Source organism: Notechis scutatus, chromosome Z, assembly GCF_049901735.1.
Source record: "Notechis scutatus isolate UNSWTSFEM ecotype Mainland chromosome Z, rNotScu1.2, whole genome shotgun sequence".
Lineage (NCBI taxonomy): Eukaryota > Metazoa > Chordata > Lepidosauria > Squamata > Elapidae > Notechis > Notechis scutatus.
The window spans coordinates 12,177,588-12,195,144 of NC_142025.1; the positions used below are offsets into that span (position 1 = coordinate 12,177,588).

The 17,557-nt window shown below is 37.8% G+C and overlaps 1 protein-coding gene across 14 annotated transcripts in view; it reads right to left on the reverse strand.

Moving 5' to 3' along the window:
- LARP4B (La ribonucleoprotein 4B) overlaps window positions 1–13,555 on the reverse strand; it is a 49,645-nt gene extending 36,090 nt beyond the window's left edge. For 3 of the 14 annotated variants that reach the window (XM_087946330.1, XM_087946326.1, XM_087946318.1), the window contains exons 1-2: window positions 13,089–13,543; window positions 10,010–10,088 (exon numbers count right to left, since the gene is read on the reverse strand). The gene's annotated coding sequence lies outside the window, so the exon portion shown is untranslated. Of the gene's footprint in view, window positions 1–9,946; window positions 10,089–10,959; window positions 11,012–13,088 lie in introns of those variants that run through there. The other 11 variants (XM_087946329.1, XM_087946325.1, XM_087946317.1 and 8 more) reach the window with 8 other exon arrangements.
- Window positions 13,556–17,557: the final 4,002 nt, after the last annotated feature.

Sequence of the window (17,557 nt, forward strand, 5' to 3'; positions counted from 1 at the left end):
GGAGTGTATAGCTTAGTCCAAGGGTCTTCAAACTTGGCAAGTTTAAGACTTGTGGACTTCAACTCCCAGAATTCCTGAGCTAACATGACTGGAGGAAGAATTCTGGGAGTTGAAGTCCACAAGTCTTAAAGCTGTCAAGTTTGAAGATCCCTGGCTTAATCGTTAGAATATATTAGTCCCTTCCTAATGGGATTCTTATAACATATTCTATGGGGGTGGGTGGGTGGGTGGGTTGCTACATTTGGAAGATTGGATAACCATTTGCCTGAAGTGATGTAAGGCTTCCTGCCTAAGCAGGGGGTTGGATTAGAAGACCTCCAAGGTCCCTTCCAACTGTGTTATTCTATTAAATATAATATGTAGGTCTATCACAAGTAGTACAAAAAATGCACTAATAAGATTGCTGTGATTTACTTAGTCAGTGCAGCATAAACTCTTACTGAAAGATTAGCTGCCGACTTGGTACTATACCAGTTTAAAAGTTTTCGTATTATATAATTGAAGCACTGACAGAATGCCTTTTCCTATATAAATCTGCTTGCCTACTAAGAACCACATCAGGTGCAATTCATCCTCTAAATCTTTCTTTGGTATCAACCAGGAATATAGCATTTAAGCTTGAAACATCCATTCCCTGAATGCCCTTCCTTTCAAAATAAAATTACAAAGACCCTTTTGATTTTTGATATGTGATTATTAATCTTAAATCTTGATAATCCTGACAAATTGTAATCCTAATTATCAATACTATCGTGATAAACTGTGATTTTATTGTTTTATTTTTTTAAATTTTGCACATCACTTACAGATGCACCATTTAACTGAGAAAATATATTTTAAATAAACCTGGAGAAATGACAATAGCAAGCATTGAAAGCTTAAAACTGAAGGTGCTGACCACATCTACCAACACCTTACATATTACATACACATTTGTATCACTGGCATTTTAGTTATGGATGACACTTCCATTTTCCATTCCACTAAGTTGTGTACAATCATAGCACTATACAAAGGTAAACTACTTTTAGGTTAATAAGTTACATATCAGCTGCATCCCAGGAATCATCACTCTAGATCACAGCCTGGAGAGAAAATGTATCTCTGTGAGGGAAGTGGCACAAGAATAGTTTTTATTTTCATTTATAAAATCTTAGCAGCTTATATGTTATTAACAGATGCTATTACACCTTGAACAACTAGATGGCATCTATTTTCAGCAGCTATATTGCACTTGAGAACACTTTAAGCAAACAATTCCCACCAACATTATTGTTCCTTTCAAGGCCTACACAGCCATTCTTATTGGTAAACAATTCTAAATATTAGAGTCTAAACAGAAAAGCTTAACAAGATGCGGCGCCAAAATGAACAACTTAACTGAATAATTTTAAAATATTTAACTTTTTCTATCCCTGTTTATGCATTCTGTTCCCTCTTCTTATTTGCTATCAGTTGTTATTCATTTTTTTACAATTCTATAATTGCACTTTCTTGTTTGTTGTTTTGTTCCAGCTTCTTGACCTTAGACTTGACAGTTCAACTAGTTACCCATAAAAACCTTTGTGTTCACAGGGGTCACAGAATGTGCAGCAGTGCAAATTGGATGAAATGCTTTGCAAGTATAGTAGCTTTTCTCCCTTATAAATATGAAAGCATCTGAACTTCAAACTGGCAAATTGGTGATGAAGGAGTATGAATATCTATAATAAAGCCTAAGCCTGAGGTGGTAATTTTTCAGATGAGTTGATTCTATTGTTATTATGTGAAATAAATTATTTTATTGATCTGCAAAAGTTTTAGACAAGCAGATAACTAAACCTTTCCTAGCAAATGCTGTAATATGAAAATAAAAATACAGTTGGGAGTCAGTTCCAATGTGAACTGCCTGCTACAGAAGTTAGCTATTTACTAGCATGAAAGAAACAAATACCAGAGTGATCTTGATTATTAAAAACATAGGTATTACAATACCTATGTATTAGAATAATCTGAATTGTAAGTGCTATCCTTATTTTAAATAGGACTAATTTGCCTTTCCAAATGCAAGTAGTTGTGGTTTAGTGACTGCCTCATTCAATGACTGTTTGCAATTAAAAAATGATGAACAAGCAACTTTATGACCAATCCTCACATCTATAACTTTCACAGGTCTGTAAAGCAAAGGGAAGCTGAAGTAAGACATAACACAGTTGCAGTGTCACTTAGCAGCCACTTTAATGACCATGCTGCTGGTCCTAATGTGGTTGCTAAATGAGGACTACTTGTTGTATCAGAGGACTCAACCTCAATTTGGGAGCTTGCACTACTGTTGCAGGTTCCTTGGCCCCAACAAAGTGAATGTAACAAACACCGGAGGGGCAAAGCAACAAACAATTCAACCCCCTGCAAGAGTTTGCAGCCATGCTGCAAGGGCATCTGGGAAGCCATCTTCCACAGCACACAACTGGTGGCACCCAGCATCAACTTTTCAAATCCAGTATATGAATCCGGGATTTACTAAACATCTGAAAAAGGATGGAAAAGAAATGCCAAGGCAGTAAAAAGAAAAGAAGATACATTAAATAATTTTCAATGCACTTTAATCAGAATTAACCAATAGAACATCCAGCTAAGTCATATCTTGGTTTTTTTTTTCTTTTTCTTTTGGTTGAATGGCAAACAGATGTTTAAAACAGGGATAGCAAAAACAATTTGCTAAATTTCCTAGGTTAAGAGTTCAACAGAAAAAGAAAACCTAACATTCTGCAGAGTCTTCATCATCTTGATGCCTCTGGGATTAGAGGCATCAACCGATGATCAGGGATATCTCTGGGACTTTTTACCAGTCACGCGTAGTGACAGGAATCCAGCCACCAGATCATAATTTGATGTAGTACTCATTTTTTCAAATTTTCAATTCACAAAGTAGTTTTTCCCCATCAAAAATGTGTTATGTATTTCATTCACATAGCTGCAAACCTCTACAAACTCTTCAAAGATAGGCAATTTTGCTACGAGGATACCCATTGCAATAAGCCGAGTGAATCAACAAAAACTTTGAACATGTTGTGCCTACCCACAATGGAGACTTCTCAGAAAGACACAGTCAACTCTGCAAACATAAGATGGTTTGGATAACTTCCTATATAGATGGGAATGAGTTTACAAGTTATATTATAAAAAGTTCTTGTGGCACTTTAATCTGCCTTGATTCATTATTTAGGAATTACTGTTTTATTTTTTAAAGCATTGTAATGCAAGCACTGCGATTATCCTTCCAATGATAAATCAGACAAATACTCAACTATGAACATGCAAACAGGTTTTAAAAGCTGACTGCCACCACAAAGGTGGAATTCTGTATTAGTTATATCAAATACTAACACTACCTACTATACAATCAATCTTGAAAGGCATATGGTTCTGAAAAGTTATCTGGGTGCCCATTTCTTGTAAATTCTTTTCTCTGATTGGGAGAAAATAGGAAAACAAATTAGTTTGACTGCTTAAAGCATCTTTCAGGAAGAGCAATGCTAGTGAAAATGTTAGCATTAAGATGGTGCCAGATGCACTTTGGAAACTAAGGTGGGCCATCACATTTAAGGATTCTAGCTACACAGACAATGCACCCAATTAATGTAGTAACTATTCTGAGAATTTAAAGAATAAAGGCTTACAATACAAATATATGTAATTTTGAAAATATTTTGGATTTGATGGTCTTAATTATTGCAAGCTGCTATAATTGCTTGAATAGGCAACATAACTAATTGTAATCAATATAGTAGGTTCTGAAGCACACTTTCTATCAGGATACTAACTTTGCATTAAAATAAATTGCTAGATTGCTGCACAGTAGCTGATGAGAGTGTGCTTGAGATAACTGAAGATAATTCTTCTAGTCATTTAAATTCATCTAGTAGTTCAAATTCAAGTAATTCATCTTGCATTTGTGTAGTGTTGCATTTATTAGAGCACTGTCTGGTCTGAACAGTGACAGCTAGCTATGGGGAACAATCCAACAGTTTTTTTGCAGGTCTGCCAGTGACGACTCAGCATTCTAGATACATAGCTACAGAACCCTGTCATGGAGCCAATTGCCTTTACTGTAGCTAAGAGTACAGGAAGTGACCTCAGAAGATTTTCTTCTCTCTTTCTGTAACAATCAGTCCCAATAAGTGTACTGTAATGTTCCAAATTAGAACACCCTTTTTAAAACCATGCCATCCTTTCTTTTAAATGCATTTGACAGAACAAAATAAGCGAGTCAGGGATGTGTCATCTATTTTTTTTCTCTTTACTTCATTGTATGAAACATAGCTAAACAAATTATCAACACAACTAAGATGCCTATGATTCCATTATTGTGTATTTCTTAACTCATAACCAAATTCCCTGTAATACTTTAAATTTAAGACTATACTATACATAACTATTTGCCTTGAGTCTGCACTGAATAATAGAATCTTCAGTCTTAAGGGAGGTTCAGCTGTGCTTAAAAGCAGAGCCGAAGAACTAAAGACTAGCTAGAAAGCAAGAAATCCAACCATTTCCTGCTTCCTAGCTAATCTAAATCTTCCGGCACAGAAGAACAGATGATGATCGGAAAAAGGAAAAATAGCAATTTAGCAGGCAAGTTTGCTGGGTAAGGAGTGAGTGGGCAGGGAGAGTTCCTGTGGGCCATGTGGGTGGCGCAGCCTTGTGTTTCTGCGCAGCCTGGATTAATTGGTTTGGGGGGTGCTCTGGGGATGAGATTTCTCTGCAGCCCACCAAAATTTTCTCATGGCCCACCAGTGGGCCGTGGCCCAACGGTTGGCGACCGCTGATCTAGTCCAACTCTCTGCCCAAGCAGGAGACCCTACACCATTTCTGACAAATGGCAGTCCCAAACAGGATAGTTGCTATTTGTACAGTGGAGTTCTCCACTGATACAAGTGTTGTCTTCTGACAATCAAGTATTACCTTGTGAAGGAGCAGGCTTGTGATTAGGGTTACTTCAGAATTTACAGTTTCTGCTTGAAAAGTAAATGCAGGTTTTGATTAGATGAACCTTTGTCCAATTCCACCAGGTGCAACAATTATAGTCTTATGCTGTGCAAAAGGGTCTGACTACAGTAAAAAATGCCCTCATTACCCCTTGACCTAGTACAACAAGGCACTTTACACGGGGCTGCTTTAAAAACTACAGGCAGTCCTCTACTTAAAACCATTCATTTAGTGACCATATGAAGTTACAAACTGAAACAAGTGACTTAAGAATGTTAAAAAGTGACTTACAACTCATCCCCACATGGTCACATGATCCAAATTCAGACACTTGGAAACTGGCATTTGTACACCATCATGATTGTAAAATGGGGCCACCCACCCATATGACTGACCCAGTTTTATAACTTTTTTGTGGTGGTCATTAAGTGAATACCACAGTTGTTAAACAAATTAATTGTTCAACTCTGATCCAGTTTTGCTGTTCTGGCAAAACCTCACTCTGTAAACAGCCATAAATGTGGAATGGTTGTCAAGTACCCAAAATGCGGTCATAGGACTGCAGGGATGCCCAGCCACCATGTTGTAAGTACTGCTGAGAAGGGCTGTTGTAATTTAGAGTGGTCATAAGTCGAGGACTACCTGTATAAAAGAACAAATAAAGTGAAAACCAATAACCAGTGAGCACAATCCACTCAGTCAACGAACAAGCCAAAACAATAACTGTACAAGAAGTCCACAAAACCTACTTTTTGGCACAACAACCAAACTTAGCACCCGGCAGAGCTTAATGTGAATGTCTGAAATCTCCTCAAGCAGTTCTACTCTTTGGGCATCTGTGCACAGTTGAAATAATTCAAATAATCAGCTATTCCGGACATGCTAAATGTGAAAAAAGGAATAACCCAAAATAATGATTCTAATGTAATTTCAGTGCCACAATAAGGAATATAACAGAATAACTATAATCATGATTTTCATCACCAGTGTTTTTTCGGATTTCAAAATTCATTTTAGGTTAAACTTTATTAGGCTAACAGAAAGGTTACGAACTCTGACTGGAGCAAAAACCAAAAAAGACAAGGTAAATACTTAACTAACATTGAAGTCATGAAATCCCGATTTAGTCATTCTGTTCAAATGGACTGCATGAGGAGATAGTAGAAATTCGCATTAAGCTCTGCCAAGTGCTAAGTTTGGTAATTATGCCAAGGCTTCTGGCATGAAGAAATGTTTATTGCCCAGTATAAATTTTTTAAAAAAAACCCTAATTGTGACTCCTTCTATTCTTAGATTAAGTATACTGGTTCTTCTATATATTATATTCAAGTAATATGTAAACAATCTGATCGACATTTATTAGCAATTCAAGCAAGAATATGGCTGATCTATATGTTATTGAAATGTCTGCTAAACACATCTAACTTGTTTTTACCACAATAGAGCAGCTCAGTAAAAATAACAGCTACTCACAGCATTAATAAAGTGAATTTTAATTCAATGGCTGGTTCAAACATCATATTTAGCCATAAAGCAATTAGTCTGGCTTCAATCTAGAGTGATATGTAAAGTGAACCATTGTTATTAATGTGTAAATGCAGCCACTAATTGAACAAATGTTTGAATACAGCTACTAAATAATAAAGATACTTTTCCCACGATTACTTCTTCTTCTTTTTTTTAAAGCTGCCGGAATTTAAAGCATTCTTGACAGTTTTAAGGCAAGAAAAAAATTAAAAGATGAGAGGTGGCTTTCTCACTAAAGACAATAATTACAACCAACAATTTTTACCCTTACCATAAACAAATGATTCTGGCGCCAGAAGAAAGCTCAATAATTGGCAAAAATTGAGAGTAGCAAATTATTATTTCCAAAGTGCTATTTTCCTATCTATATCTCAAGGACAAGGTCAGCAGGAGAATGTCCTAGAAGTTAAAGGTGTGAGTCATAACAATTACCACCACCACTGCAATTAGCCTCTATTTAACCTACTATGAAACAAATCTATCAAATAATATGATACAGTACACTTGCTATATATGTAACAAGATTAAATCTATGCTTATTATGAAACCAAATCATTGCTGCACTCATTACCAATGGGGGGGGGGGGGATCTAGTAACAACCAAGACATTTAATAGTTGTACATATAGTATATTATTTTATAATTATATAAAATTAGAAGCTGGGAAAAGCACTCTAGACTTCATAAAATTAAATTGGTTCATTAGTTTTTAACACAGATTTTAAAAGGAAAAATACCTTCTGTATTTGTCCTATCTTAACTTGGAAGATATGAACTAACAGCAGGCAAAGTACATATCCTGCTCCCACAGAACTCTGAAAATGCACAAAACTTAAACAATTTCAAACAAACTATATGGCAAAACCAAGTTGTAAGTAGTACTGTATTCTTGGTGTAATGTTTCCTAAAAAGATACTGTATCTTTCTATGTCTATGACACTGAAAGACAATAACCAGTTATTTGTACCTAGGAGAGTCTCTGGAAATTCATGGAATATCCTAATTAAATTAGACATATGGGGTGGGGAATGATACAGAAATGACTCAGAATATTTTCCCAATGATCTTTATGTAAGTATATGTCCCATAAAGTTAACAGTTCACTATGCAGGAACTGGAATAAGATTTTAAAACATTTTGGAAAAAATAACCCAAAATGTTGGTTTGTTTTTTTTATACATACCAAAATTCTATCAGAAATAGTACAAAATGCTTGAACAGCATATGCTGCAGCATAACACAATGTGAATAGATCAAGAGATGTGTGCATGTGGCGACATCCAAAATATACCTACAAAATCAACCATGAAGCATAGGAAAAAGGACACCTGTTTTGGAGCATCCTTCATGGCTCTCAGACTGGGATAGAAGTGAAAATCTGAGAGGAGATTTCAAGTACACAATGCATGTAAGGAGGCCCGAGAATATTTCTGAGCTGCAAGGGCATCTTTAGATGGCTTCAGGAAGCTGCATTATCTACCTTAGGAAGTGTTACAAATACTAACTAAAAAGGGTATCCAGACTTGTACCCTATCCATATTTATTGTTTTCTTTTCTTAAACAACTACACATAACTAGTAAGAATGCATTCAAATATGCAGAAAGATTTAATGTTTAACACTCTACTATGTAGATGTTACATCAGCTTCTGTTCACTTAGGGATTCACTGAAACATATAATTTGACCAGGGGTGTATAAACTTTTTCATGCAATTGATCTAAGGACCAAGTGAAACATGACAATTTTTTGTTTGTGAAGCAAACTTCAAGGGAAGGTTCATAGTGTTTCAAATGTATTTCTGGTACTTGATCAATTCAGATTGAGGTAGCTAAGGAAAGAACATACTTTTAAAATATAAAAAAAATCACAAGGAAGAAATAGTAGCTTTATGCAGGTTGTGCTGTAGATATTTTTAAAAATCTATCCTAAATTCTTGAAAAAACTCCAATTTTTATTTAAACAAGGCATTCTAGGGTATTCCTTTAAAATTCACATTAATCTGAAGAGAGTCAGTAAAGTAACATTACTGAGTATGAAAAATGAGTATGCTAAAACTTCATAAATTCATAATGTTAAAACTGGATGTTTTCAAGGAAACATAATTCAAAAGTATTTTTATTTTTGGGAAATAACATAACCATGTGTCATACATATATAAAACAAACAAACTAAACTATAGTTTAGGCAACACACTTAGACCTTTTTAATTATACATACCTTAGAAGCCTATTATTTAAAGTCAGTTTCCTCTATCAAGTATTTCTAGCTATTAACTTGCAACTATAATAACCATTCATGTATCACATACATTCGTGCTTTTGGCTATCAACATTTTGGAAAGTGAAGCAGAATTTCTGCATATTTTTCAGAAACATGTTGACTTGCCTGCCATTTTAGTCCAGCAGAACCAATATATGTAGCCATTGTGTTCAAGGACAAAATTACAAGAAAAATAAAAATATTCCTACCTCATACAATTTCTTATTTACTATGGATTTCATTTTAATGTACTAATATACCGTAGATACAAAGGCTTTGCTGAGAAATCATCAAAGCTTTAGCTCAGATCTTTAGTTTATTTTAAACCTCATACAGGACTGATCTAAAGTGAACTAAAGAACTGAGCTGTTATGTGGTAGGGATAAAGAACCTTGTGTCTCTCAGTTCAATTTGAGTATTTTTCTAATTGGAACCACTCTTACCAATATGGGGATAGGATGGGATATAGGAAACTAAAAAGTTGCTTGTTTTTAAAAAGGATATCACAGAACAGATGTATGTTGCTATTCACTGCTCTCAAAAGTTTATCCATGATCCACTACATTAATATTCCAAAAAGTTTAGAATATTAATAAACTGTTTTTATTATGGGTATCAGCTAATCAAAGTAAACAAAGCTTATAGCTACAAAAATTGTATTCACATTCAAGATTGTGATTTCATGTTGGTTTGTTATGTCTGGGGAGTCAAAGAGATGTACATACTAGTCATTGCAGGCAGTAGCAAAAGATTCTAGTTAACTTGTCAATTGTTAACATGTTGATACACATAGTTTGGTCATTTCTTCTTTCTGACAACCTTTGTGGTTAAACAAAATTATCTTTTTCAGCTGATTTACCACACTTAATATAAACTGCAGCTTACTCAGAGGCAAAAAAAATGTGATTATAAGCTAAAAATACATTGTATCTTACTTATATACTGTACACAATACTTCTTTATTATTATGACCTACTACAATATTCATGTGTGTGTGTGTGTGTGTGTTTTATATGTATGTATGTATATATGTTATATATGTGCCAAATATTTCTTATACTCCCTGCCACTGCTACTAAATCTAGTAATTTACTTTACATAACATTGAGTCACTAGTACAAATGATTAGTCCCCATTTTCTCTCCAATCCCTGGAGAACCACTAGTAACAAATGTGACAAAAAAATATTACCTTTTAAAGATGTGAATCAACTATTGAGAAGAATGCAAGATGGGCTTGTTCCTGAAAGCGTACCTTATGTATTTTGCAAGAAATAACTCTTCCAACAGAAGACAATAAGGAATGCCAATTTCAAGCAGGAAAAGACCTGGAACTATTAAAATCAGACATGATTCGATATGTTTCTACAACCTACCATATATTTTACAATTAAAAAATATTAAAAGTGTTATTTAAAAAGAATAAGCTTAGTTGTCAACTATACTAGACTTTAAATCCTACCTTACACAGTTGCACTGCTATTTGTACCTAGATTTTCAGAAAACATTTAAAAATTATTTGAAGATACAACCACAATTGCTAAAAGCATCTCATGTTTAAAAGGAATTAAATTCACTATTTCACACACAATTTATATATTACATAAAATGGTGTTTCTGACCTTGGCAACTTTGAATTCTGGGAATTAAAGTCCATGCAGCTTAAAGTAGCCAAGATTAAGATATACAAACATAAAACTTTCAATATTTATGATTTTCAATACAATATGTAATTCATAACCTTCAATATGTCTTGTTGAAACAAAACTTATTTGTCTTACACTGAGAAAATATTGCATCCTTTAGTAAATCATGCCATACAAGTAAGCCTTGTATGATCAAGATTTTGACTAACATTCTCTATATGTTGGTTGACTTTTAGCCCAGTGATATTAGCAATTCTAAAAAACTACTCCAAAAAAAAGTTTATAGATATAAACAGATATAAATGTTTATAGTACTATACAAATACTATCAGAATGTAGTGGTTGGACACAAAAAAAAAATAGGAAAATAAGTTAGATTTTATCAATTTAAAACTACAAACTAGAAAATACCATAGAAGTAAATCAGAACTCCCATCTAAATAAATATGCTTACAATGGTGACGCCAACTTCTATGCGTGACATCAGCTTTGAATACAAATTATAATTAGAAGACAAATATGGCACCTATTTAGCAACTTGCCAGATATAATCACTTACAAAAAAGTAGCAGTTTTTGTTGTAGTAAAACCAGCTCAGTGTCTTGGGGCACCTTAAATATAACAGATTTGTTAAGGCATAAATTTGGTATTAAAATCCATTCTATTGGATGCTCCTGATGAAGGAAACATTAGTTCATAAAAACTTGTGCCATTCATCTCTATTCTTTAAAATGTCTTTAAAAGATTTACTACACTAGATTTGTAACAGAATTAGAATATAGAAACCAAATGGAGTGGTCAGAAATTTTTCTCCAAACATACAGTAATTAGCTATATAATTGTATCATGTAACTCTTTATACTACAAAAACTTACATATATCCTCTCAATTGGAACTTATGGTTATGGAGAACAAAAATTTAAAGAAGTTGTCTAGAAGCACTTGCTGGAGGACCTAACGTGTCTCCTGCAAACTCGCTACTGACACAAAACCGCTGCTTACAGACTGTAAAGAGCATTATACTAAGGACCAGACTGTCGAGGTCAGTGTCTGGCAAGGATCAGACTATCTCGAGGTCAGTGCTTGAATTTCAATTTTGATTTTTCTAGAACTCTGCTACTTTAGTCCTTGACAAACGCCTGACTGAGATTAATGAAAATGTCAGCTACTTATTTGCATATTAAATGGAGCAGAGATTTTTATCTAGTCACAGTTAATACTCCAGATGGAAAAAGATTCTCTTTATGCCAAAACACTTTGATATGTTAGTAAATGACCTCACATATATATTGATATTTGACCTTGCAAACTCTGACCATAACTGCACCACTGTCAATGATGACATTTAACTAAGTACCATATAGCAGGGGTCTCCAACCTTGGCAACTTTAAGCCTAGAGGACTTCAACTCCCAGAATTCCCCAGCCAGCGCTGGCTGGGGAATTCTGGGAGTTGAAGTCCTCTAGGTTTAAAGTTGCCAAGGTTGGAGACCCCTGCCATATAGGATATAGCTGCTAACATTCTCAATGAATAACCTATTGATTAAACATTTATATCCTTAAAAAGTTCCTCTTGTCTTAGAGATGAATTATTTCCACTGTAAGCATAACTTCTTTATTTCTAAAATAAGTAAATATTGACACAGTTCAAATTATAACTCTAAATGGCTTATGTTCACATAGGTATTGATATAAGTAGAGAATCAAACCCAACAAGAAGGAAAAGTTGTTTCCTAAATGATAATTCAGTTTTTGTGGGAGTGACATGCAACCAAGGTAAAATACATTTCTCTTTTGAAGAGTACATATAATCCTAGTAGGCAGTGTTCAGTCTACTACTGCTGTAACACATAACCTTATTTCCTTTAAGCAATGTTTTTTTATTTTTTTAAAAAGCCAAAACAGAGTCCAAGATACCTATATCAGCAATTAATCTCTATAAACCTGCCACATTAGCTTTTTCCAATTTAAGAGACACAAGAAGAAAAAGGTGTTAGGTCCAAGGCAACCCACATTTTCCTCTTTTAAAGCAATACAAAACAAAGCCACCACTTAACCAGAGTTCAGGAAGGCCCATGAATTCAAGCCTTTCAGTTTAAGGTATCACTTTAAGCATGGGGGGGGGGTTTGGGGAAGTAACTTTTTCGCTGTTCCTTTAGTGACAACGAACCAAGATGTGCCAAGAGAGGTGTGCCAGTCCAAGAGCTTTACTATTGTGGAGTTTGAGGCTACCGCGTGAACTTTAAAGGCTGTTAGAAAGCCACAATGGCAGCAGCAGCAGAAAACAGAAAGAGAAAGGAGTGGAAACGCCGGGATTCCCTCCTTGGGGCGGGGGCGGTAGTATGGAAGGAGGCCATATGAGAATTTGGGAAGACAGCTTCCTCCCCTCTTTCACTCCCTCCCTCCCTGCCCCCCAGGGCTTTGCGGAAACACGAAGCCGGCCAAGGAAGCCCAGGGAAGGGAAGCTTGGGAAGACGACCCATCCCAAACTCGGCGTTTCCTTCCCGCGGAGGCCTCCCGGGCAGACGCAGTGCAGAGCTGCCGCCAGGCAGAACCAGGCCTTAAATCCGGACCCGTCGGCTTGAGGCCAGCCCCGCCCCCGTGAGGGCCCTCGGGTGAGAAAATGGCGGGTGCGTGTGGGGGGAAACTGGGAAACGGGCGTCCGGAGGGGAAACGGGGCCTCACTCACCTGTCAAAACCAAGGCTAAGGAGGCCCCGGAGGGCCGGAGGAATCTCGCTGGAAAGCCGGGTCGGGAATTCTGCTGCCGCCGCCGCCGCTGCCGCCGCCTCCGCCGCTGACCCCCGCCGCCGCCGCCTCCGAGTCCCAGGAAGGGGTGAGAGAGCGAGAGCGAGAGAAACCGGGGAGAGGGGCAGAGGCGGCGGCGTCCAGGCGGAAAAGTGGCGGCGGCAGCAGGGAGGAGGAGGAAGAGGGAGAAGCGGCAAGCGGGAGGGGACGGGCGCGGATCGGTGGCGGCAGAAGGAGAGGGCAGGGGCGGCGGCAGCGGGTCCGAGCCCCGGAACGTTTCGATGCCAAGAAGCAGCGGGGACAATTCGCTCACATACGAGGGAGAGAGGGAGAGGATAGAAGAGAAGGGAGAGAGAGAACGCCAGGGAGACCCACGAGCCTCTCTTCCGGCTCCCGGCGGAAGTCCCGCCTCGGTCCGAGGAAGATTATTGGTTAATGCCTGAAAGTTTGATACTCGCCTCTTCCTTCGCTCTAAGTCGTGCGTACAGCTCTCTGCTTACTCCCACCTCTCAATCTCACGTCCCGGAGGAGAAAGCGCGAGTCTGTGGACTAGGGGGTGGAGATATAGACCGGCCCGATTCGTGATTGGCTAGAAAGGAAAGCCGTATCTCTTTTGCGCGCGCGCGCAGAGAGGAGAAAAGGGAAGAAGGGGGCGCGGCATGATTTTTTAAAAAAGATGAACGGCACGTGAATCGAAGTGGGAGTGACGTCACCGGCTCTTTTTGGGACCCGCTTGCACGCTTCTGTGCACGCGGGGGACGTTCGGAGCACGCTGCTACCCCTCTTTCCAACGCGTCTGTTATTTTGAAGAAAACTGTCCTCCTATCGGCTTCCGTAGTAGGGAAAGAGTAACGTAGAAACTTGCCAGGAGTGGTTGCTAGTGACGCGTTGTTAGCGGAGGCTAGAAGCGGGGGGTCGGGGGAGTGACTCCGCTCCAAGGCGCTACTACGTGAGAAGTGACAGAAGCCTTGTCGCTCCGTCACTCCGCTTTACCTCACAGGGTCGTTGTGTATTTGAAAACCCAATAATAATAATAATTTTAAAAATCCCAATCTTTCTTTGGTGCATTAATTTCTCGGAAGAGTTTGACGCCATATAACAATAATGTCCCCTTTCAGATTTTTTTCACTACAAATTTCCCTACAATTCCTTATTTTTGAAAATTCTTCTCAGGATGGAAGCATGGGGGGACATAGAATAAGCACAAATAGGTAGTCCTGGATTTACAACAGTTCATTTAGTAACCAAAGTTTCAAGGAAAAAAGGGACTTATGATTGGGTGTTTTTTTTTCAGTTTAACGACCTTTGAAGCATCCTCATGATTGTGTGATCAAACTACAAATGCTTGGTAGCTGATTCATACTTATGACCGTTGCAGCCTCCCGGGGTCACGTGATCACTTTTTGCAAACTTCCCACAAGCAAAGAAAACTGGGAACCCTGATTAACTTAACAACTTATCAACTGCAGTGATCCACTTAATTGTGTTATCTTATTATGCGTATATGTTACAACTTAAGAAGAATAGATCTTACAGACTCAAAAAGGATATTGGTTTTTTTTAAATGTTTCTTTTTCATTTCTCTTTCTTTTTTCTTCCCTTTTTCTTTCTTTTTACATCTCTCTTTCTTTTCTTGGCCTTGTCAAGGCCTTGTTTTTTGTGTATGTATTGTAGATCTGTTTTTAATTGTAAAATTAATAAAATTTATTTTTTAAAAAATTGTGATCTTATTGTAATGAACCCATTTATTACAGTGACTTTTATACTAGAGAAGGAAGCAAGATTCTTCCTACTGCTCCAAGATTTAAGACACTGAAAATTTTTCTTTATAGTTCTTGTTCTTCCTGCTGTTTTCAGGGAACTAAATTTCCCAAGGGTATGTAGCAATAGTAATAGCATATACTGCTTTGTGCTTTACAGGCCTCTCTAAGCTCTCTAAGTCAGCATATTGCCCCCAACCATCTGGAACCTCAATTTACTGACCTTGGAAGGATGGAAGGCTGAGTCAACCTTGAGCCTGGTGGGATTTCAACTGCCAAATTGCAGCCAGCTGGTTGAAGAAGTAGCTTGCAATGCTGCAATCACTGTGCCACTGACTAACTATTAAGGTTTATTTTTCTGGAAAACATTAGGTGGGAATGTAATCTTAACCCTGACCCTAACCTCTATTTTGAGTTAGTTGTGATTCCTAGCATTGTCAGCCACTTGCCAGTGCCTTATTCCTAGGACTGAGAGAGAGTAAGTACACAATTGTCCCCAGTTGTCTGCTTTAAAGCAAAGGCAGGACTAAACTAAGTTTCCCAATGTCTAGCTTGGTACTTCATAACGATATCAAACTGTCTCTCCACAAAAATTGTTAGCCTTTCATTTCATACCTTTGACAAAAACCCAAAGATGCTTTTTCAAGAGGCCATTGGACTTCTCTGTTTTTCCTTGAAGATGTTTCGCTTCTCATCCAAGAAGCTTCTTCAACTCTGACTGGATGGTGGGGAATGGAAGGAGCTGAAGAAGCCCAGTCAGAGCTGAAGAAGCTTCTTGGATGAGAAGTGAAACATCTCCAAGGAAAAACAAAGAAAGTCCAGTGGCCTCTTGAAAAAGCACTTTGGGGACAACCGTGATGCAGATGACTTAGAATCTCCATGGATTTTGACAACCTGTCACTCCCTTTGCAAGGAGTTCCAAATGCACACACTGAATTAGATCTCAAATTTCACAAAGCAAAAACATCTTTTTTTACTTCTTTATTTGGAATGCTGTTTTCTAATTCATGGTTAAGGACAAAACCAGAACAAAGTGCAGTTATCAACCAGGTTTTGACACACAATGTAGGTTTACTTCATCTGAATTCACAACAAACGAATTTCCTTTTCGTGCTTCCAACCTGCAGTTTCTTGTTTTGTGCCGTCAAAGCTCCATTTTTAATCAACTATCATTATAAAGGCTTTCTAGCAAATTCCATCCATTCTGAGCAACTGAGCAACTGTGAGCTTTTACTACTAAAAGTTTTAAATTTTTTAGGCACTGCTAGGAAATTAGGAAATCTCCCCAATTCCTTGGTGTCTCTGATTGATGAAGCCAGTCTACGAATGAATTCCAGTACAACCCAGATGGCCAACCCAGGATTCTCTTCCAGTCCCATCTCCTTCCTTTCTTTTTTATCCCAGGCCTGTTTCTTGGAAACCAATTGTAAAGTCCTCCAGGGGGCGCTAGCAATGAGAGATTTCCAAGAAAAGAATTGATGAAGGCTAGCGTGATCATCATAAGGTTTATTAACAGTACATACAAGAACAAACATGCTGTGTTCCCTGTGACAGACAATGAGTACATATTGCATTCTGCCACATCCATGCCAAAGGGCTGGCTTGTAAAGTTTTATGACCATCATGCTAAGCATCTGCAAAAAGTTATGTGAGAAGCTATCTTATCAGTTGATGAAATGCCTTTTTGGTGAACTTAATTGTCTTCGGACTTTCTATTACCTCCACATTCATTTGCAGATACAGCCTGTGTCATGCCGTGCATCTTTACAACCATTCAAATGGTTGTCCAATGGACCTATTTAAGGGGGTACTTTTGATCCATATTCAAAGTTCTGACAGTTGGGTGACATACAAGTACACTTCAAATGCTCAGCAACCAGGTTGCATTTATGACTGTTGGCCATATCCCACTATCATGGGATTGCATTTTATGATGGCTTTCCTGAAAACTGGGATTTACTTTTGATTTTGGGCAAAACTGTGCCCATAGTGGACCATTGGTTTGGTCAACAACCATGGCATTCGCTTAATGATGGTCAAAAAATGGTTTATAAAATTGAGTCAGTCATGTGACTGACCCACTCTACAATTGTCAAGAGTTATGACCATGATGGGCAGGCTCCATTGCAGTCATAATTCAAGAATGACCTGTATTATACTTAATACTAAAAATTTAGTATAAATATGGCATTACATAAGCCCATCCCACTCAGGCAGGCAGGAAAGGTATGTAATGTAGACCCAATCAGTTAAATAATTCTGACTGGCAGGATCTAAGAAAAGAGCCTTCTCTGCTGTGGTTCCCATCCTGTGGAAACTCTCCCACTCCCTAGGATGTGAGGCAGGCATCCACTCTCTTGACCTTTGGGGAAGATTTGAAAACATGGCTCTACAACATTTCACTGAGGGCTGCATCAGGGTTGTGTTTGACCTTGGGGGGACCAGGGGGTGGCCAGCTTGACATCAGTCATGTCGGGGGCACCTATGGTGGCCAAATGTTAAGGCAGGACTTTCTTCAGACCCTCCCTCCCTCTCATTATAACTTTCCTTCTTTCCTTTTTTCTTCCTTCCTTCCTTCCTTCCTTCCTTCCTTCCTTCCTTCCTTCCTTCCTTCCTTCCTTCCTTCCTTCCTTCCTTCCTTCCTTCCTTCCT